Source organism: Lichenostomus cassidix, chromosome 1 (assembly GCF_008360975.1).
Source record: "Lichenostomus cassidix isolate B80296 chromosome 1, HeHo_3.0, whole genome shotgun sequence".
In the NCBI taxonomy this organism is placed as follows: domain Eukaryota; kingdom Metazoa; phylum Chordata; class Aves; order Passeriformes; family Meliphagidae; genus Lichenostomus; species Lichenostomus cassidix.
In genome coordinates, this window is record NC_139479.1 from 10,326,929 (window position 1) to 10,349,753 (window position 22,825).

General features: G+C 41.1%; 1 protein-coding gene across 5 annotated transcripts in view; it reads left to right on the forward strand.

Moving 5' to 3' along the window:
* The first annotated feature begins 15,057 nt into the window (after nt 1–15,057).
* TAB3 (TGF-beta activated kinase 1 (MAP3K7) binding protein 3) overlaps nt 15,058–22,825 on the forward strand; it is a 44,163-nt gene continuing 36,395 nt past the window's right edge. For 4 of the 5 annotated variants that reach the window (XM_085049868.1, XM_085049882.1, XM_085049889.1 and 1 more), the window contains exon 1: nt 15,061–15,367. The gene's annotated coding sequence lies outside the window, so the exon portion shown is untranslated. Of the gene's footprint in view, nt 15,368–22,825 lie in introns of all 5 variants that reach the window. The other variant, XR_014849599.1, reaches the window with a different exon arrangement.

The window sequence follows — 22,825 nt, forward strand, 5'->3', positions numbered from 1 at the left end:
AAGAATATTTGTATAGCCCATGCAATCCCCTATGTTGCCCACACTTTGATGACAAAAAGAATCTCTATGTTCACAAAAGTGAAAAAAAACCCCAGATGAAGGCTTTTTGATTTGCAGTTAGAAACCTTACACTGTGAAGAGGTAAATGAAAAATGAAGTGAGCTACTTTCTATGTAGGAAGAAGATGAGATGGTGCCAGATGTGGAAAAATTATAGCAGAGTCCAGGTTTAACACCAGCAGGGCCAAATAAAGCAACTAAAAGCAACACCTTCATGACTTCTAGAAAACTTTAGAAATCAAAACCATACTAACCAGGTGAAGATCCTTCATAGCCTTCTGAAAATGGAGCAGCTACTGAAGGGCACAGTTACACAAACATAATCCTCTTTAAAAAGGCCTGGGGTGGAGCTATGAAATTATAGACCAGTTTGACCTTGATGGTAGGCAAGATCCTAAAGATATTAATAAGAGATGAGATCACAAGGAACACAGACCGGGAAAAGTGATTAATGGACATAATCTACTTGGATTTCAAAAAAGTATTTGACATAAAACTATGAAGTAGATTAATGTACAGTGGTAGCAATTATAACATAGGAGATGTCATCCTTGAGTGACTAACGAGAAGCACAGGTACTCCCATACCATCTGCAAATGCACTCTTGGAGGAACTGTGATAAAATGCCAGATTCATTTAACATACAGACCGCAGACTGAGGCTAATTTGCTGTTCTAAAGCTGCTGGTCTCTTAAAGATACAGAGGACACATTTTGCTCTCAGTTCCACTAGTGAAGTCAGCAGAATTGGTCTAGCTGGACAGTGACTGGAATCTACCCTCAGTCACTTCCCTTTGCTTCACAGGTGTGTTTCCTGTATTCTTTGGTCAGAACCACGTCTTGGTTTTTCCCCTGTCCTCCAGTATATTGAACACCTGTTTTGCTTGTAGTGTCTCATGAATACTAGTGTTTGCTAGCACAGATCTACCACAGTGGGTGCTGAAGGCTGTAGATATTCGGAAACTAGGTATCATAGTTTCCTGTCAAACTAAATTATTTTGATTTGTTGGTACTAGTTTGGGTTTACTGTAGTAAAGTATTTAGCTCCTCTTCCATAGCATTGAGCTCTTTGATGGTCACTTTTAGGAACCTGATTCGGTATCCTTTATTTACATAAATATAAATCCTGGGCAAACCAGAGAAAGCTGTTCCACTAAAATGAATAAAAAAACCTAGCACTGAAAGCTACTGAAAGTGTACTTTGGGCCAGGTTGTCTGAAAAGTCAATTGCATCAATTACAAGACAGAAATTGGCTTATGTAGCTTCTTTACTGCTGATCCCTTGTAATGCCAAAAGGAAGTTCCAACCATTTACAAGCTGACGTATATAAAATGTGAATCCACTGGGACGCTCTAAGTCTCCTTTGGAAATCCTGTCCCCATCAACAGCTCAGGCTAATATCAGCAGCTGCTGTGAGAGCTGCTCAGAACAGTCATTCCTTTTCCAAAGTGTAAAGTTGAAATGGCAAGATAAAGTTGCTGCTTACACTCGTGTTGTTGCTTCAGCCAGTTATATTTATCCCATTACTACTGGAGAGCTTGGCAGGTCGCTAAAGCATCGTGATAAACCAAAGTAAATGATAGCAGGGGAGCCAGCTCTGTTCCAGATTTGTCATGTGGATGTGATGCCATGTGCCGTGGACTGCAGTATCAATGAAAGGATCGGAAAGGAGTCAGCTGATCACTACAGATTCAGTCCCTAAAGTCCACTCCACATCCACAACTTCTCCCTAGGGCAAGAGGCAATCCTACTGTGTACTTCTGGAACTAGGAGGGACTGCTGGCAGGAACAGGCCCTGTTCAGAAGGGTGTGTGCCAAAGTGGCCACGGATCTCTAAGTTCAGCTGGGTAACTGAGAATGAAATTTGACTCAAATCTGCTGATAGCCATTCGTGTGCAAGTCACAGTGCCACTCAGATGCATTCTCTTGGAAATTTGGGTTATTTTGGTGGCAGTGATGTTGCATCAGAACATGGTCTGAATTTGGTATTGGACTCTTTTAGAAGTATTATCAGCACTTGAAAGTAAAAAAGTTCCAATACTCTCTCTACATCATAAATGTCACACAAACCATCCTATGATTTAGCAAAGTTGCACAGCCTGCGTTGGGAAATGAAGGCTTCAGCTATTTACATTTACCTTTTTGCTAATGATGCACTGTAAAAGAGCACTTTATATTTTTTTCTTTTCTATGTCTTCAGTCTCTATCAGAATAGCCATGAGCCATTATAAATCAAAAGAAGACAATCTAGTTGCCAAGAGACTTTTGGATATGACAAATTTAAAAAAAACCCAATCCTTGCTCCCTGCAAACATTTAAAATCTCTAAGAGAAGTGTCTCTCTCTCTATACTGGAGGTTGGTATTTCAGTCTTCCTTTTCAGTGGAAGCCTGGATAGTTTCTTGGTTACTGCTCCTCTCAATCCTCCTCAACATCTCCTTCATTGATACTTCAAGCTTTGGTCATTCTGATAAGGTGGATTAGAACTAAGATGGAAAGAAACACATGTGTGTAGGAACTAATGTGACAAAGGAACTTCGAAAATATATAATTATGATACTTCAGAAGGATCCATATGCTTCACTACATGATCTAAGGGAAGAGAAAACCAAATTCCTGTATTTTCTAATGCACAGACAAAATGATCACTGGACAACAAGATGGCACAACACTTATCAACTATGATACATCCCAGTACAGAAAAATCAAATAAAGCCAGAAGGAATAAGGTTTACTGAAATGATTCAGGAGTATCAAAGGCCTGGGGAATGCAGGAGCTGGCACAAAATATAAGACGTTTCTGGAGACTCATGGCTGAAACAAATTTGTTTTCCCATGCATTAATGGATTTTTGTTCTCTTTGGGCAACATAGTTCATCACAATGAGTTATCAAAAGTATAATCAAAAGCGATTTTTGACCCCATGACAAAAGCATTGTTCATTAGTGCCAAGCTCTGCTAAGCTTTATTTTTCTTACATGGATTCTGAATTTTATACTGTTATGACTTTAGACCCTTGAGGTTTGTGGCCTAGAGCAAGCAGACCCAATCTAGTCCAGAATTCAGGCAGCACAGCGACAACATGAAAATACTTCTGTCCAACTTATTCTCTGCTGGAGCCTCATGTCAGGCTAAATACAGAACATGCCTCATTGTTCTATATGACTTGAATTAGAATTGTTAACAAAACTGACATTCACTTAGGAAATATGTTCTTACTAAGAGTATTTTTGTTAAAACATTTAGACAGCAACAACATAGATACATTAGCATGAAATGCTTCTCACATGCATTCACCTTACAGTTTTATCAGAAAAAGGGTGCTAATCTCTAAACAGCTTACTGATAAAAGTTCTTTATTAAATAAAAGTTATCAAACTGAATCTTTTCATGTAACGCATTAGAATATAATGGTGCTCGTTACTTATAAGTTAATTCTGCTGAGCCAAACCTGCGCAGTTTCAGATTCATGCAGCACCCTGGCCATAAAATTACCTCAGCTTACCAGGGGTAGTGAGATGCTGAGCTTTTTCAGAGAACACAAAGAAGCCCTTCATGGGGAAACAGGAATGTCAATATCCTGAGCTTTCTGTAAAGCTGCGGAAAAAGGCACACATGGCTAACAGATCCCTCCATCTTCACGGATGCTTGCCTCCTTTTGCTAGGAAGTAATGACCATGGAATTGCTCCCTTTTGGTGTGCTATCTATAAATTGAGGGTTGTGTTGCTGCACTGGAGGTTTAGCCCTAAGGATAGTGTGTTTTCTAAGTCCTATGAGGGACTTCAGTGAGCAAAGGGTACTCCAAGCTGTGGTCTGCCTGAATCCGTCTGTTCAGCCTTGTGACTAATTGAGCATCTCACAAAATGAAGGAAACCAAGGGAAAGCGGTACCAACCAGGCATGCAAATTAAATTGTTACAAAGATATGTGTTGAACAACTTTAGATAAAATGAATTACATTACTATGAAAAATTACAGGCTGTACAATTACGGAGACTGAAGATACTTCTAATTACCCAGTGTTAATTATCTATTTAAAATACTTTGGGAAGGATGAATAAGAGATCTGTTCGGAAGTATATTTCTGCTGTTTATTGTTTAGGAAGCAATCACAGTATATGAGCTAAACTGTCTGCTTTAAATGAACACTTGGAGAACAAAAAAAAAAAGTTATTTTGGAAAGCAAATGTCTCAATAAAACTATTTAACTTTACTAGAAAAATCACAAGCAAGAAAAAAAATTAAACTTCCTCACAATTACTAAGCCAATTTCAGAATCTGGTGACATGTATTACAAATGCTCTGGTGTGGCTGATGCAGGTACTTTTCACCCTATTAAAGGAAAAACCACCCTGTGTATTCTTTTCTGCCAGCATTAAATGGCTATAAAATTCTTCTATTCCAACCCAGAGTTGGTTTTCCATACACACTTTGACCCTGCTCTTCCCTGTTACAAATGAGACGTGGTTCAAGGTAAAAAGTGCTGACATGCAATCTCATGTCAGTGCAGGGACATTTCTACAGCTGGAAGACAACAACGTGAACAAACCATAACATTTTTCTTAGGAATAACTGCAGAACAAGCAGAACTGGGATCTAACAAAACTTAGTGAGATGCTAAGGCCTCACAGAAACAAGCAGGAACAACAGTTTGTACAAGAGAGGGGATTTCTACACCATGGCAGTAGCTGTAACATAGAAAATGGTCCAAGATGAGAGATGAAGACGTAGCTCAGGCAAAGTCTACATTTTGGTGAAATTTAAATATATATACAAAAGGAATTAGACTAGACCTACCATCTCAATTTTAATTACAAAGCCCACCCTCTAAACACTGACCAAAACTGAGCTGAGAAAACCTTTATTTCAGTTACGACTCCAGGTTTCCACACTGTACACACAATGGCAAAAGAACTAGGATCCAAACAGAACTAATTATAGACTTTTCCTGTTCTCAGGCTATATGGAACCAAACTTCAAACAATTTAGCCTCTGGTAACCTTTACCTGGGAAGCAACTGCTGTTTTGGTCTATTAACAATCTTTAATGAGTGTATTGATCAGATTCTGGGTGGTCACTTGGGTTCAGGGGTATTAGACTGCCATAAGTAAAATCTAAGTAGGACTCTCAACTTACACTGACAACTGAGAGGGCTGAAATGGAAATACAAATTGACAGTACAAGTTTCTCTGATGTCTGCAGATCCTGTCATTAACAACCAAAACTCACACAGCAGTGAAAATTTGCACATGGTCATAACTCATGGCCAAAACAGCCCAGAAAAAAAAATACCTTCAGGAAGAAAGAAAACACGTGTTTAACTCTCTTTCAACTGAGTATGTCTTCCTCTTGATTCTCTTCTCAGATATTAAGGTTCTGAGTCTATGCACACCAGCTCAGTGGAAAATTTTCCAGCTGTGTTGGGTTTAAATGTGCTTCTTAAAAATCTAAAAATAAAACCAGCTGTGATGGTTTTAAGAGTTAATTTCTCTTAAATTACAATATTTTTTCTATAGTACACAATATAGAAATCCACAGTTACTTGAAAAATAACCAATGCTGGTCCAATTTGAATATTGTCCTAAAGCCTGCCTCATCCTTACACAAAACCAAACCAAAGAACAAAACACACAGCTTTTGCAAGTCCTTGCAAGCTTACTGACTTCAGTAACATTTTTATCTGAGTGAAGCTGCAGTGTTGACAGAATTCAATAGCACAGACTCACTCCTGGAACTACACCAGCTCCCTCTACGTACACCTTGGCAGACACATCCTCTGGCTGAAAGACTGCAATGAGATAGGAAATAGAAGCGGTACAACTCAGCCTCAGCCCCCCCTATGCTGATGGGATCCAGAAGATTTATGGTGTTGCTAAGAAAGGCGCAGGGCCAGGAGTCCTGCAAGCCCTCGCTCCGGGGATACTCGCGCAGTTTTGTCTGCGCTGCGGGTCTGGCTGCCTTCCCATGCAAACGATGATGAGGATTAGCTTCTGTGCCAAAGGAAGCACAGATAATTTTGCCTTGCCTTGAATGTTAACAAGTAGCAGACCCTGTGTGAGGGAGGTTTGAAAGGTAATTTTAAAAAGCAGCTGTTTCTTTGAACTTCTCTGTACTTTCTAATTACTGTAAAACGGAATGGCTTTCACTTGAAACCAGATGCAATACAAGCCTGGTGACTTTGGGTAACAGTTTTGGAGTGGAATCCTTGAGTCCAAGGATGAATAATACCATTCCAGCTATTATATTGCTGAAGGTACATTTTCAAAGGCATATGCAGACTCTGAAACAAAACATTTCCTTGGGGACAAGACAAACAAAAAAGTAACTTTTCAAACCTGCAGACCATTTAAAGCACAGTCTGCAATAGTAGTGCTGTCAGCTGCTGTCTGATGTGAAAAATGTCAAGAACATGCTTTGTGTTTTACTGCAATAAAGGATTGTGTGGCAACATAAATTAAACATACATGGTTATCTGTCTTTGGAAATGAGTAGCTACCTTGCTTCACATAAAATTGGAAGTGTGTGTGAAGAAAACAATTCTCGCTGAGGTTGAAAAGTACAATTTTTTTTTAGTCACACTATCATTAGTGAAAAGGGAAATATTTACCCTAATTTGTTTACTGCTTCACTTAGTTGCCTGATATTATTTGACTGAAATATGGAGTATTCACTTTCTTTTCTCCATTGATTTCATTGTAATAATGAAAATTTTCATGCTTTTTAACTTGCATTTACTGTGTTTACTATTGTGTTGGCACAGGTTTGACACAAAGGAAAATACATTGCTTGGAAAAGATGTTCCATCTCTGCGGTGGAAAGCTGCATGTCAGATTAAAGGCTTATTTAAAAGGTGTTACTTCCCTGAGGTATGTCTCTCTGAAAGGCAGCATTCATATTGTCTTTTTTCTTTTTTTTCTGGTTTTTTTTGTTGTTTCTGTTTTTATTTTTTTGTTTTTTGTTAGGTTTTTTTTGCCTCCCCCCTGTGAACTTTGGCTATCTTTTCAAACTACTAGCCTGAAGGAAACCACCCACCCTGATTTTGTCTGGTCATATAACTCAGGACAATTGCTGGAATTTTCTGTCCTTTCTTTTGCTTGCTCTTAATCCTGCAGTACCTGACAGAAGGTTAATCAGAACTCATTTTCATGCTCTGATAACCTGCGTAGAGAAAAATACACAAGGTTGTATTATAAGAGCCTTGAGTAGTACAGAACAAATGCATCAAAGCTATGCATTTTACAATAGTTGCCCAATTTTATAAAATTTTAAGTCTTCCACACAAAACCAGCAGCAGGAAATTCTTCCTTGTCTTCAGAAAATTTACTTCTATTCACTAAGGAGAAAATGGTGGAATAAATTTCAGGAGTGTATATTTTCAAAGAGAGCAGAAGGTGTTGAATCTTTATTATTAGTGTGTCAGGGAAAACCTTTCCGTAGACCATCTGGAATTTCCTAAAAAGGAAACATTAATCTAATTCTACCTGATGACAGCGGGATTTGTTTTTTTTTTTCATATGCTTTATATTAGGTCCTGTAACTGGAGAAAAAAAAAAAATCCGTTGATCACAAGAGAATCATAGGTACTTGATACTGTGCCTTAATACTTTAATGATTTTAAAGTTATTACCAAGGAATCCATTGGAGCTAGCAAAAGGACCTCAGCAAAAAGACAGCTGTAGCAAGATTTATTTTTTCTATCAGTTGTCTTCACATCCCACTTCAGTTAGGGTAAACCACACCAGAAGTGTTGGAAGTGCCTCCTACTGTTGACCCCAGCATCAGACAGAAAGAAGGGACAGTGCTTTTCAGCTGGCTGGAGACAAGAGAAGTCCCTTGCTTGGAAACTGGTGCACTCAGCGAGCAAGTTAACTAACAGCGCAAATGCCAATATGACCTGGTGTCACTTTGGAAATAGAAGCTGTGTGTCCCCAACTCTCCCATGAGAAATGTCTGCAAGTGACTCTGCAAAATCTTGTTGCTGCATGCACCAGTCTGTGGTGCCTGAGTTGCAGAATCACTGAGGGCATGTTGTGCACAGTCCTCCTGCACCACCAACACTGTCTGGTGCTCTGCCCTGGCTTTACATTATCCTCACACCTGTAAAATACTCACATATGGCTCAGGCTGCTGGGAGTTCAGCACTCTACTGGCTATTGTCCTGGGGTGAATTTGGAACAGGGAGTCACAGATGACTTCAGGGTTAAGTGTTAGCTTCTCAAGAATTAAGAGGAACTGTTTCAATAAAGTGTTGAAGCACAAGCAGTGTTTTAAAAAATGTCTTGGCCTCAATTCTCCCTGAAGTACCAGTGTTCTTCAACCACCTCACTCTTCTTCCAAAAGTGGTGCTGCTGAGCCACAGAGCTGCTCTGGATGTAAGGTGTTCTGCAGTACTGCAAGATGTCATGAGCTGCAGATCAACAGTCGAGACACTTTAAAATATTTAATTATAGGGCTCTACCTTAACACTTCCTTTTTAAGGTCCAAGAAGTTATGCTTTGCCCAGTGACTTGAGACAAAATTCTCCATTACTACTTGCCAACACATGTAGGTCATAAATTACATTAATCTCTGGCTACTCAGCCAGTCTGTACTATGATACCACTGCAGCCTCTATGCAGAAGCTTCTGCCACAAGAGCTGGCTCTGGTGTAGTGGGCACACTCACATTTACTTTTATCGAGCTAGAAAATGGAGTAATACAGACTCAACAGCACACACTTCATCACTGACTGTACAAACCTGCAGAAAACCACACATATATGCACATATTTTATATATATATATAAAATTTGTGAGCCTTCACTAGAACCTACAGTGCTATATTTATATGATTTTCATATTGCATGCTAGCTGGATTAAACTTGGTTTGGTTATGCCCCATCATTACTGAGTAAAGATATAGCAAGTCCTGGCTCAATAGACTGATGCTAAAAGTGTTTTCCACAACTTATGCTCTTACTGCTGCCCCAAAATATTTTAGAATGGCTGAAACTAAACTTTCCGTACCAAGCTATAAAATACAATCAAAAAAAATCACAGAATGAAATCTGTTGTATTTTATATAATAAATAGGAACCTTGCCCAAACCTCATGTAAGTACTTGGTTTTCATTCTTATCCTGCAGCACAGTTGCACCTTTGTGTGGTATTACAGAGTGTGGTTTGAAAATAATTTTCTATTATGCTTGTGCATCTTTCCAGGAATATAACAACAGAGAATAAAAGTAAGTATTTCCTTCACAGTCAAAACACACTGTTCCTTCCCTCTGGAACAACTCACAGGGCTGTAACACCCATTGTGTCTCTCTTGCTCAACAGATGAGTAGGAAAGCAAGAAAGAGTATAAAGATCACTTGATCCTTATGCAGTAATGCTTTCTCTACATTGCACAGAACTCTCCTGCATTCCCATAAGGATGAGTATTCAGTTTCTACAAACCAGGTTTTTCTGACCCAATCATTCTGATTGCTTTCACAAGCAACCATATCTGATGTGATGTGGTGATCTGCTCTCTGCCCCTATTCCTGTTCACAGGATTAGCTGGCACTGAGCAATGGCTGGGCCACTGACAGGATGTGATGATGAGTTTGGACAAGCAGTCAGTACAACTCAAAAGCACTACCTCCTTTTCAAATGTCACATTTCAGTGAAAAATCTGGGAAGTGGAAAAAACAGCCTGATGCTACTAGATCTCATTACAGGAATTGAGGCAAAAATGTTACTCTCGTCCTGAGGGAACTGCAAACCACCAAATCATCCTAAGTTAAGGAAATCACATGCAATCATGTATTATGATAATTTACAGAAGTATTTCTTTTATTCTCAAATATTTAAAAATCCTTAAAAGCAATTTTACAGATCACAGGCTCCCCAGTCTAGGTGCAGCCATGTAACAGAAATGGCACAAGGGACTCAAAGCAGGGGCATTGTGTGCACTGTGGAAGGACAGCCACACCTCAGATAAAAACAGGAGCTCGTTTTATGGAATACATTAGTCCCACACAATAGCACTGGCACAGGAGGAGCAAATGACATCATTCATTTAAATTCCTGCTACCACAGGGGAACCCTAGGTATTCAGAAACTACTTCTGACCAGAGTACCAAAACGAACAGGAATGAAAAACACCCCCAAGGGAATCAATTATATTTATATATATCATCCAAAAGAGAAACACAGTTTTCATGTCACTTCAGGAAAAAACAACAAATCACAAATTCCATTTGAATTATTATTAAAGCCTTTGAACCCTAACAACAGAAATGCATCCTCATAAAAAGCATACACACAAGGATGCCTTTTCACTTTGCTCACACTAGATATCCCATTCAAACATTGAGAAAACACTTATGCCACAATCCTTTATATGTTATGACTGATTTAATTCATCAGTCTTTCAGCACCAACTGAACAGCTCCAATGACAAGAACTATGCCAGGACTGCAGCTGTTTAGAAGCATATGCAAAGGAACATTTGAAACTTTTCATAAGTTTTTAAGCATGCTTATGAAGAACCTGCATTTCTGTAGAATTCTTCCAAGTCACAGACTAATCTGTAAAGCAGCAAACTTAATTACAGAAATTGCAAAATGAAAATAGGGACTGCAAGCCAATGGGAGCAGCTCTACTGCTCTTCCCAGTGTCTGCCTTGTTCTCCAGGTCAGACCATTCCCAAAGAGTAGCAGAGCTCTGTCCTGGCCTACTGGAGTCACTCACAGAACTTCAGAGCACAAAGGCACACTTTGAAAATGTTCTGGTACATAAACAGGTGTGACCACTTGTATGTCTGAAATGGAGAATAAGGGAGAAAGAGAAAAGAGAATAGTGAGAGATAATACCTTATCCTTTCTGGGACACACATGCACACTTAAACACACACCAACAGGAACCCCAAACTGTCAGGAGGCCCTTCTGTGGGTCCAACAATTCACAGTTTTAGATCTGCATTTCATAAGGCAGCAAAGATACCACCTTAAGATACAGCAATAATATTTTTGACTGCTCTTTGGAATATTTTCCATTTTCTCACAGGTTTATTTTGACTTCTCAGCTTCAGTATTGCTGTGTTTAGTAGTAAGTTCTAAGATATCTTCATTTTGAACTCAACTTCTTGATCCGTAATCCCTGTTAAAACAAACTTTTTATACTGCTCTCTCAGTGACACGGCTGACACCAAACTGAAATGGAAAAATAACCAGGGTATCTAGCAGAGTCCAATCAGCTTTGACAACAGCTTTGGAGACAGCTATAGCAAAAGGAAAAGTACAAAAGGTGATGTGTAATTCCAAAAAGTTTTGATTAAATTTGGAATCTAGTAGATGAAGTGTTCTCTAGAAATTGTTTTTTGGGCATAGAATTCACCTCAAGCTGAGGATAGGCCAAGGATACATTCTTTAAATGTAATGAAACACAGAGAAGTAAGGTGGACTTACAAACTAATGGCACAGAACTGGTTAAAGAATATGCAGGCAGAATTAAAATTATCATAGAAAGGATATGCTTCACTGTGAGCTCCAGTTCCAGAGGCTTCAACTTAAATAATCCTGTTTAGACCCTGAATTCTGCAACTTCTTGAACACAAGTAAACCACCACAGGGGTCAGCAGGATCTGACACTAACACAAAGTACTATCACAGACCTAGACATGACTGCTTAGGCTTTACCAAGGTAATTTCTTTCCATAAGGAAAATAGTATGAAAAAATGGTACCTTCTTACTCTAGGCACACATACTTGGTTTGTTTTTTGTTGTTATTGTTGTTTTGGGTTTTTTTGTTTGTTTGTTTTTGTTGTTGTTGTTGTTTTGGTTGTTTGGTTATTTTTGTTTGGTTTGGTTTTTTATAATAAAGTTAAATACTTGAAGTACTTTAGGACCAAAAAATATAACTTATTTTTTTGACTAGAACTGCCAAAGGGATGGATTCCATTCCCACGCAGTGGAACTGAATTCCCCTTTAGGCACCATCAAATAACTTTGTGTATTTCAGTGACAAAACACTGACCATGGAGTAACAGGGGGAAAGAACTCAGTCTGGCTTTTTAGATTCAAGATTCGGTTTCCGGTGCTCACATTGGAAAATTATGCTTTTGATTTGTAAATGGAACTAAGTGAGGATAGGAACTATTCAGACAGAAAACCTATGGAAGGGCCACTTCTTCAAGATGCTTTTCTGACTGCAATTCCTAGGCACAAACATGCATAAAATTTCTTTCTTCCAAAATAGGAAAATGGATCTTTTGGATTGTTGCTCATAAAGAGAAAAGGGGAGCAGAAATAACTACATTTTCGTTCTGCTTAAAAATTAATGTAGCACGGAATTTAAATCCAAACCTGAGGCCTGTCAAAGATGGGTAGTAGTACCACATGCATTAAATTTAAAAAAAATCACACAGAACCCAGGGGCATTTTCATCTAGAAGTTATTACAGAACTGGATTTAACAATGAATTCCATTTGACTTCAAATTCACTGTCTGAGCTGCAAGTATTGAGCTCTAGCTTTCAAATTCTTCACTGCATTTATTGCATTTTTTAAAATACAGGAAAAAATGGTGATGCATTTCAGAGTCCTGATACTCTGCTTCCCCCACAGCTGTCTAAGAACTGCCCTGATTACTCAGTGCCAGCTCTCCTTGTTTCCAGCTGCTAAATCCCATTAGAAGCAGCTAAAAATGCATTAAGTACTTTCCTAACATTACTTTTCTGTATAATCAATTTTTGTAGTTGTCATATGGGTAAGAGACAGAAAAGCTGGATCAGCAATAAAATTAACTGCATTCAGAGATGCGTTCAGCAAATCTTTGACTTCTGGGGTAATCAGGCACCTAATACCCATAAGGATTTTTTTTCTTAAATTCATGAGCACAGCCCTGGCTGTGCTATGATTAATTGTGAAGTTTCAAGACCGATTAATTTCCCAGTCTCACAATCCAGCTCTCAAGACTACAACTAGCTAAGGGTAGATGAAAAATCCTGAGTCTTTGCAATTTCTGTTAGAACAGTCCTGCTTTGAAATGGGATAAAAGTCAGGCAGCTGTTGGATTATAGTCCTCCATGACAGTCCATTGCAGAGGATTGTGGAGGAAAAGCATCATTTCCAAACAAAAACAAAGCACTGGCTGCTGCTGAAGTGAAATGCAGCCATAAAGCCCACTTGTATGAAGCTATAGTGGTTTGCCAGGACACACTGCAGCTGTAGTGCAAGGAGTTTACAGAGAGGCAGTGACAAAGTGACTCAGATGTTGATTTGAAAAATCTGGAAGGAACAATGACAGGATGAATTAAGACAGTAGCTGGCCAACACAAAAAATGCTGAAGAGGTCAGGGCCAGCATGTGTAAGCCAGGGCACAAAGACTCTCATGTGCATAACACCAAGAGCTGTAATAAGGGCTGTTTCTTACACTTTAAGTGACACTAGGTACAGCTATGGGAACTATTCATTGGCATCAACAGCACACACTCATATTTGGAAATTATGGATTTTTGCTGAGGAATATGCACTTTAGCATCTTGATAATAGTTCCAGGATAAGAATCAATCTCTTTTAGATGAAAGTATTGTTGCACCAGGATCCTGTTTACTTCCAGTTTTGCATCTTGCCTCTCCAGAAATGTTAGTCAGGCTTGGCGTCTTTCCGACGTAGGGATTAGAATACAGGAATTCCTTAATTAACTTCACACAACCTCTGACACAGGAGCCAAGACCTCTGCACATGGAAGATGACGTGGAGAGTCAGTAATGGCAATACAAGATGCACATCCCCCATGCACTTCCAGTTCTCTACCAGAGAGAGACAGAAGGTGGTTACAGAGCTCTGCATCTGCTCTCATTGCTACCAATGCAATGGTGTTTCTGTGGCTCTAAAACTGAGACAAGAAAGAAAAAAATTCCACACAAGACAGATGCTGCCTAAACAAAGAAAAAAAATCTAAACACATACACACAAAAATCCTGAAAAACACAAACTGTGGTCTTTATCATTTGGGAAAAGATGCTTTAGACCAGTTTACAGTGGCACACAAACCAAATGTAATCTCAAGGCCCAGTCTGTGGATGAAAAAGCAATGTACACCCACTAAACCATCTGCAAGGCTATGCCTCAACAGGAAGATTTCAGCCCCCATAGATGTCAATTAAAAGTTCACATTGGATCAATCCATATTAATCATAACAGCCCCAAGTCTGTCCTGAAAGCAGAGGAACAAAAATATTACTTGGACTGACACAGGATCACAAGACTTTTGGGTAGAAGCACAGCACATGGGCATTTTTGTGCTGATAGCTATCCTGTGCCATGTAAGAACACACACTGGAACAGACTGTCCAGAGAGGGCAGAGGGAGATACTCCAGGATTATTTGGACACAGTCCTGTGCCATGTGCTCTGGGTTGGCCCTGCATGGGCACAGAGCCTGGGCCAGACGACCCACTGTGGTTGCTTCCAACCGGACCCATCCTGTGATTCCGTGAACTGGGCCGCAACCATCGTGTCCACACACTTCATTGCTACTGCCAGTAGTCAGAAAACAACACCCTAGTTGCAGTCACCGCCCAACCACCCTCAGGCTTCCCTGGAGGGGGAAACCCGGGCCGAGGGTCGATAGCTCCCAAACGCCTCTGGCACCCAGCGCTGTGCCCCGCCCCGGCTCCGGGGAAGCTTCATTGAAAGGCGCTCAGTGACCCCCGCGGTGACAGGGCGGAGGAAGGACAGCAGGGAACCCCCGGCCCTGAGCCACCCACACGGACCCGAGCCACCCACACGGACCCCGAGCCACCCACACGGACCCTCAGCCACCCACACGGACCCTCAGCCACCCACACGGACCCCGAGCCGCCCCCTCACACTGGCCAGGCCCCGCCCCTCGCCCCGCCCGGCTCTGGCTCCGCCCCGTCCCGGCTGGCCACGCCCATGGACACGCCCCCGCCACGCCTTCCCCCCTCGTTGCCGCGCGCCTTCGAACCCCCCTCTTCCCCCCACTGCAGCCGCCGCCGCCAAGTCTCGCGAGAGCGGCGCGGTCCGGCGCGCGGGCCGCGCCATGTCGGATGCCGTTGGGCGCAGCCGGGGCCCCGCCCCGCCCGGCGGCCCCAGCGCCCCGCACTGAGCCCGGAAGCGCTTCCCGGCCGCGCTCCGGACCGCGTCCCGCTCCAGCCCGCGCTCCCCGCGCCCGGCCCGCCGGGACACGCGCCTCTCCGTGCCCCTGCCTCAGGAGGAGCGGGGGGGCCCCCGCAGCGGGGCCCGGGGCAGAGCCGAGGGGTGGGAATGCAGCCGCCGGAGCCGCAGCCGCAGCCGGAGCCGAGCCCCCAGCGCAGCACGGTGAGGGGGGGCGGCGCCGAGGGAGAGGCGCGGGGGGTGAATTGGGGGCGGGCAGGGCCGCCCCGCTGCCGGGGGTCGGTGAGGGAGGCTGGAGGGACACCCCCGGCTCCCCCCGTCCCGCCGGGCTGTGGGTGTCTCCTGCTCCCGGTGGGAGCGGGCTCAGCCGTCCCGGGGGACACAGCCGGGCTGCCCCGCGGAGCAGGGGCTGTCCTGCCCTGCGTGGGCCCGGGTGTGGTGCCGGGAGGCGGCTCGTGTTGATCCTGGCTCCTGTTTTGCTGCCGCACTCCCACGCACCGAGCAGGGAAAACTTTGGTCTTTGTTTTTGAAGCCCTTTGCGGAGCGGGGCGGGCGGGCTGCCCGGGGATCCCGTGCGGCTGTCCCCTCAGCGGGGGCTGTGCTGTCTGCTGGGCCACTGATGCTGCTCTCGCTGCGTAAGAATAAATTAATAAATTAGTAAAAAGCAAATGGATTCACAGGTAAACGCTGCCACTGGCCCTTGGACGTGACTGCAGCGCGATGCTGCTGCTACTGCTGCTGTGCCTTGGCGATAGAAATAGAAGGCCCCCAAAGGTAGCAAGGCCTTGGCTATGCTCTGTCCAGAATCTTGGCTTCAGGTCGGATTTGCGATCTTATCGACTGTATTGGCCCTGAGGAAGATTATCTCGAGTTTCATTTTAGTTGGGTTTTTTTAATATAGGTGGATATGGTGGATGGATGCAGCTCTTATTTATGGCTTGATACTGTTCAGTGTTACTGTAGGACTGTGCAGTCGCTGTGCTTTTCTCCCCTTGTTCAGACATAACTTGTAACATGATATTGGCCGTTGTTTCCCTGGCTTTGGCAAGGAGAAAACAAGGAGACGAAATGCAATTGCTTAGACGGTTTGGGAGTATCTGTACTTCAGGGTTTGGTTGAGATTCCCTGTATCCAAAAAAATGGAATGTCTCAGATATGCCACACTTGGAAAGCAATAGAAAAAGTTAAAGTAAGACACTGTGTTCAGGTAAACATGCATAAAACTGTCATGGAGGGTCTCAGTGCTAACTAGTTTGAAGATGCTATTCTTCTTCCATTCTAAATAAATATTTAGAGTGGTCGGGTTAACCTATCCAGCTGATGTGTCAATATGTGTTTTTTAATTTTAGTGCTGGCCTTTACTGTGACAAAATTTAGTAGTGTTTATGGGCTTTTGTTCTGTAGCAGGTCCACCTGACCACTAATGTTTCCAGAAGACTTAGTATAACAGAACTCCTAAAACTTACAGGTAAAGCTTGCATGGTCAAATGGCAGTTACTGTTCTGGTAACTTTAATTTTGTTTTCTGGATCTGTGAGAAAAGCAATACTTTCTTCTGCCCCTCCTTAAGTATATTTGCAGTTAACATATTTCATGTAAAAAGAAGAAATGTTAAATTCATTTCCTCTTTGTAGAGAGAGAGGAACAGGATTCTTAAAAATAAAGTGTTTCACAATATTTGTTAAAGCTTGCCCTTTGTCCTGCCTTGTGAATGGTGTGTGTTGATAGCAGCAATCTGAAGAGTGCCATAACAGTCTGTATTAATGTATATGTAGACTGTTTCAGTTCCATCCATTCAATCCATGAAATTGCCAACATACCAAATTTGGCACACATTAGTGAAGAATAATAAAGTTGGCATTTAAGCCTGCCTTTAACCTTGAATCATTTGGTTCAAAGACAGGTAGCTGGATAAGTGTGATGTATTCTTACTATGAATTTATACTTTTATGATGTAATTTTTTTCGGCTTGGGTCATAACCTTTACAGTCAGTGATTGTAGGTAAACGTAAAGAGGGTATTGTCAGATCTGTGTCTGTTCTTGTTTCCTGGATCTATTTGAGGCTCCTTTTTCTTTCCAAGAGTTTTCATCTTGAGGAAAACTTGATAAGTTGAATAGGTATTGTGAAAACATTATACTTTCAACCAGCTTTGGTGATGTCTGTGCTGGTGTCTCTCTGTTGAGTTGCAGAGTAAAAGGTAATCCTAATGAAGAAAGACTCCTTTTAAGTGATCCAAGAGAATACATTAATGTGATTCTATGGGTTATCTGGTAATAACTCACTTCTGTCCCTTCACAAGAATTAGTAGTGCTTAAATTAAGTTTTTGGTTGCACTGGTCTATAGACGCTTTCTCCTGACTTCAAACCTGTGATGATTCATTTTGTGTGTATTTGTAAGCAGCATAAGTAGCCTCAAAGTATGACCTGCCAAAAGTATTCTTGGTTAGGGCAAGAGTTGTGTGGGCATGTGCTGCAGTACATAATAAATAGGAAACCTAAGATGTTTTACTGAATTATTTTTCAAAGAGCTGTGTCTTCAGCTGGGAGGACTTTCAAATCCCTACTTTCACAGCTGCAATGTTTCAGCAAAATCACTAACACAAGCAAAAGCCTTTGATTTACTTTTTTGACACCAAAGGTATTTTAGTGATGATCAAGTCATTGAGTAAAAGATCAAATCTAGTAAGTTTTGGATAATGTCAAGTGTATCGTGTGTGCTTAGTCATCCAACTCAACTATGGTATGACACATTCTGCTCTGGGAGCATCTGTGATGCTGCTGTTCCCAGTGCTGAGAGCTGAAGTGGGTGCAGTGCCTGGTGTGTTTGTACCTGCATGTGCACACATAAGTGCAAGTAAAGTGTAACTACAGGTGTTTGAGGTGGAAGTTATTTCTCTTACCCTGGTATGGTTAAAAGGCAGGTGACAAATGGAGTGTTAAACTAAGAGAGGGTTCATACAGAGCCTGAAACATTATCATAAGCACCTTTTGGACTGCTTTTGACAGCAAGTGTTTTAGGGTACATGGTAGAAATATGTGTCTGTGACCTGTGGTTTTGCAGTATCTTTTCCTGTCCCTGTTACTGTCTTTACTCAAACAGAAAAATAAAGCTGAACTGAAAATTTTTGGTGTTACCTAGTGCAGTAAACTAGTATTAGGGATTTACTTTCAAATGCTTGCCAGTTTTCTATTATTGTTGGTTTTTTTTTCAAGTTGGAACTCTTTCCGTTTTCTATATGGTACAGATTTTCTGCAGACTTATTTCTCTATGGGCATAGTAGACTAAAATACTGTCTGGAGGGCAATATTGACTGTCTTGTTCTTGTGAGGGATTGAGAACAGTTTTGCAGAGGTTGAATGTGTGATGATGTCACGGTGCCAGTTCTCACGGGTGAAGCTCTCGCCGTAAATGGAAAGATGAGTTTGGAAATACTTGTTTAGACTTGCGTGTGCAAATGTTCGAGGTGTTGGTTGAAAACACTGCTGCAAAAGGTTCTTGTAGTCCACCAGACCTGCAAGTGTCAGTCAAAGTTGTCCTTTGAAAGGCTTTCAAATTGGGAATGTGCACAAAACACTTAGCAAATTGCTCTCTCCAGCTCCAGACAAATGGTGATATTATAGGTGGGTCTGTGGTACTGAATATCCATCCTAAGCATCTCCTATTCTGTGTGAGGAGGATGATTGGTCAGCAACTTCTGTGCTCTGTCAGTCAGTGTTTGAGGTGGCACTGTGGTATTGGTATCCAGGAGACTCACATGCACAACTTTAGAAAAAAACATCACTGAGGCATTTTTATTGACCTGGGAATCTGAAATACACATCACAAAATTCAGTATCTACTAAGGTGAGACAGTGCTACTGTATTACTGATACAGTTCAAGTTGTGTAGTAAGTTCTTATTGTTTGGTATTCTTCTTGTCCTTTTTTTCTTTTTGAAGATTAATTATGCTCAATAGATCACACTGTCTGTCTCAGCTGAATGTCAGAGAGGAAGTAACATTTACAGTATTCTTACACCGCATTGATTACTGTGTTGAATGTTTCTCCCTTTTCAAGGATTGTTTCACAGTAGCCAGCATAGCACTACAGTATAAAAGTGAAAAATGCCATCTCTGTTGAGGTTATATGCAGCTTTGTGTTTTCAAGAAGCCTTAGTTACTCAGTTCCTGGTGGGCTTTATTTTATTAATGGCCTGAATTCAAAGTGGTGGTATTTTAAAAGCATTGAATTACAGGTTTTGTCCCTATCTAGCTCTATTGCAAGGAAAATTACTTCTCCTTTTGCTCTTTTCAGAGAGTTGTATAAACTAGGGGGCTTTTAAAGCAAATAGCAAAGTCACAAATGAGAGAGAGAGACAGAGGTCATTCTGCTAGAGTCGTGTTGAGCAGCCTGGCTGTCACAGCTCAAGCACAGATGTTTTCCTACCTGCATGTGGGCTTGCTGGTGGATCATTAGGAGTGTTTTCTTGAGAATACCTTTTAGCAGATTCTGTTCAATCAGTCTTGTCCCACACTCACAATGAAATACTTTCTTTCAAATGAAATTGCATATCCATTAAAGTGTATATTAATTTGAAAAGTGGATCAATTTCTGTGAAATCATGTTTGATCTAGGGACAAATGGAGAGTTTTTAGAAAAAAAAAAACCGCTGTTATTATCAGTATTTGTCTTGGATGTTGTGGCAGGAAAAATCCTGAATGATTTAATAAACTGCATTCAGTATTGACTGTTTCTTACCAGATTTGGTAAAAAGATCTACAGCGGTGCTGGTGTTTTAATTGTTGCAGCTTTAAGCTTACATTTTTCCATTCCTTGGTTATATTCTAAGGTGATTTGCCCTCAAGTTTCATCTGTTTGAACAATTCTTCCTGGTTTACAGTATCACAGCTGCATTAGAAAATGGCTGGCAAAAGGCTGGGCTTGTTCTCTGTATGTTATTTGTCACATTGGTATAAATCCTTGAGTGTAATTCTTTGTGTTCAGTGGGGAGTTTGTATACTTTGGCTTGACTCAAGATGTGGGCATTTCTTCCTAGCACTTGAAAGAGCTACTGATTTGTTTTGTTCTTTCACGTTGGGCATAGCATCAATAATAGTTGATAAATAGGAGGTGGTTGGGTTTTGTTGGCTTTTTTTTTTTTTTTTACCTAGATGTTGTGCAAGTTAGGAAAGAAATACAGAACTTGGCTTTCATGTGTATGTTCTTGAACTTCAGCTTGCAGAAATAGTAAGCCAGGCACTAGGCTTTTGCAGAGCATTGCATTAAAGTGTATCTGCCTTTTTTTTCCTGAAGTTCTTAGGATTATCTTGAAGGAGTAGTAATTCTCACTGCCATCGTGCTAATGTTGGATCAGAAATGTGTTAATTTGGTACAATTTCACCCTATTGCATCATAAGTGCTCAAAAAAGTATGAACTGGTTAAATTTCTACTAGCAAGCACTACATCAAGTATCATCCTTGTTCTCACTGCTGATTGAATGTGTTAAAAACTTATTTTCTGGACATGCTACTGAAAAGTCACTGTATGTTCTTTCCTGGTAAAAATCAAGTTTTAGCTGCTGGGTGATGTGGTAGTATGCAAATGTGACTTTAGAAATTGCAGAGTAAGTGTTGTAGCTGAACTTTGAACACTTATAAAATTATATTTTAAAAATTACATCTCTCAGTACTTTTATTAAACCCGCATTAGAGTGCGTTTTTCAACTCATTAGTAAGTTTCAAATGGACAGCACAGGGGAACAGCTATTGTAGTCTTTTATCAGTGCTTTGTTTCCCGCTGTTTGGGCAGCATCCTGAAAATGTGGTTATAAAAGTTTGCCTGCTGTTCCAATTTCATGAGCATCAATGTTTTATACAGGTGTTTCACAACAAATCTCATTGTTGGTCTGAAAATGCTTCATGCATTTTGAGTTTAATAGCTTTTTGAATAATTGCTCAGGAATATGTTTGCAGTCTTGTACTTTTTCTTGCTCTTACACTGAAGCTGCTAGTCTTCAATGTGTACTGGTTTCAGTAGCTGGCAATGACAGTGAGATAATCATTCCTGTTCACATCTACTCCCTTCTGTGTTGGTTTGAGTTTATTGACACTTTCTGCAACAAGCATTTTTAAGTTACTGTTTTCTTGGAATATCCAGTTTAAAGGAAGAGAGGTCAGACAGGGTGAAGAGTTTCTACCACATCTGTTACAGCTGAATTAAGTTTATAAATGGCAGAATGTAGATCCTCTTAAATGAAACCTGCCTCTTTGCTTTTGAAGCCCAGCCTCTAGATGCAATAAATGCTTCTTTTGCTTTAAAGAAAGTTCCAAGTCAAGTAAATGTTCTACCTGCCAATCCTTTTCAAGATTTGGGAGTTGAGGTAAATGAGGCTGAAGGTAGCCTTAGGCCTAAGAGAGACCTGAGTAAGATCAGCTATTTTGGTCTGTCTTTAAAAATTAAGTTCTACTGTATTAAAGAAAAAGAGTCAAAAAAATCACCTTCATCTAGGACTAGGGGGTCTGTAAGAGGGACATGGCTTCTGTAGATGACAGCTTGAAGTTTTCCAAAGAGAGGAGAGAATCCTCTCAGCAGCTCTCTACAGCAGGTCTTGATGTTCTCAGTTCCATCAGCTGGGTGACACCTTTCAGTAGTAATGTGGACACTGAGGCATCTTCAGTGATCTCTGTTGTTGTTACTCATGGAGGCACTAGTACCAACAACACAGACGTTTCTGGTACTGTGATAAACAGTACTTCTATTTCTGGAGGAACACCCAGTCACATAAAAGCTGCTTTTCCTTAGCTGAGACATTTACTGTAAAAGTTGTAGCAAAAATTTATGGCGCTTCTCCTAAGAGCATATGTTACCCAAGATGTGATCAGGGCATGGAGGCTTGTGCTGTTTGGTTCTTATCTGTATCGTTCAGTTCTTGGGTTTTGTCTTCAGAAATCTTCAGAAGTCCCAGTGCAGTTTGTTCTCATGTCCATCTGTTACTGAGAGGTTGAAACACAGCATTAGTGGACTGCTGTCTCCAGTCTGATGGAGGATTCCCCTCCTGGAAACGCAGAGATTGAGGAAGAGCTCCTACTTCTCTTACCTTTCAAGAAATCCGTATCTTCTGAAAGAGGGATTCTGCTCACTTTGGTGGTTGGATGAGGCAGAGGAAACGTTTTATTGTTGTTCAGCGCTCACTGAAGCCACCATCCCTGTGAAATTGCAGTTCATGGACTTGATGGCTTGGAGAGCTAGCTGAAGGGGGACTGGTGTTGGGGAGCTGACAGGAAAAGATCAAAAGAAGTTTGACTCTCTTCTGTGAATTAAGTTTTAGAAAGACCCCACAAAAGCAAGCAATCCTTATGAGCTTTCCCCACCACCACAGAATCCTGTTAAAATCTGTACCATAGATCATTGTTTCATCCAGCTTCCTGTAAAGAAGTCTAAAGAATGACATTCTAAAGTCTCTAAATGTCTCTTGTTTTTTGAGAGTCTTGAAAGATAAGGCTTTTGTGAATACTTAGGGCTCTAGAAGAAGAGGGAAGAAAAAGGTTTAAGTGGTTTTCTGTGATTCATATGAGAAGAAAGTACTTATGACATTGACATTTTGGTATCTTTTGTTCCTATGTTTTGATTATGTGCTAGAACACAGATTCCAGAAAGAACAGAATGTGTCTTATGGGAGAAG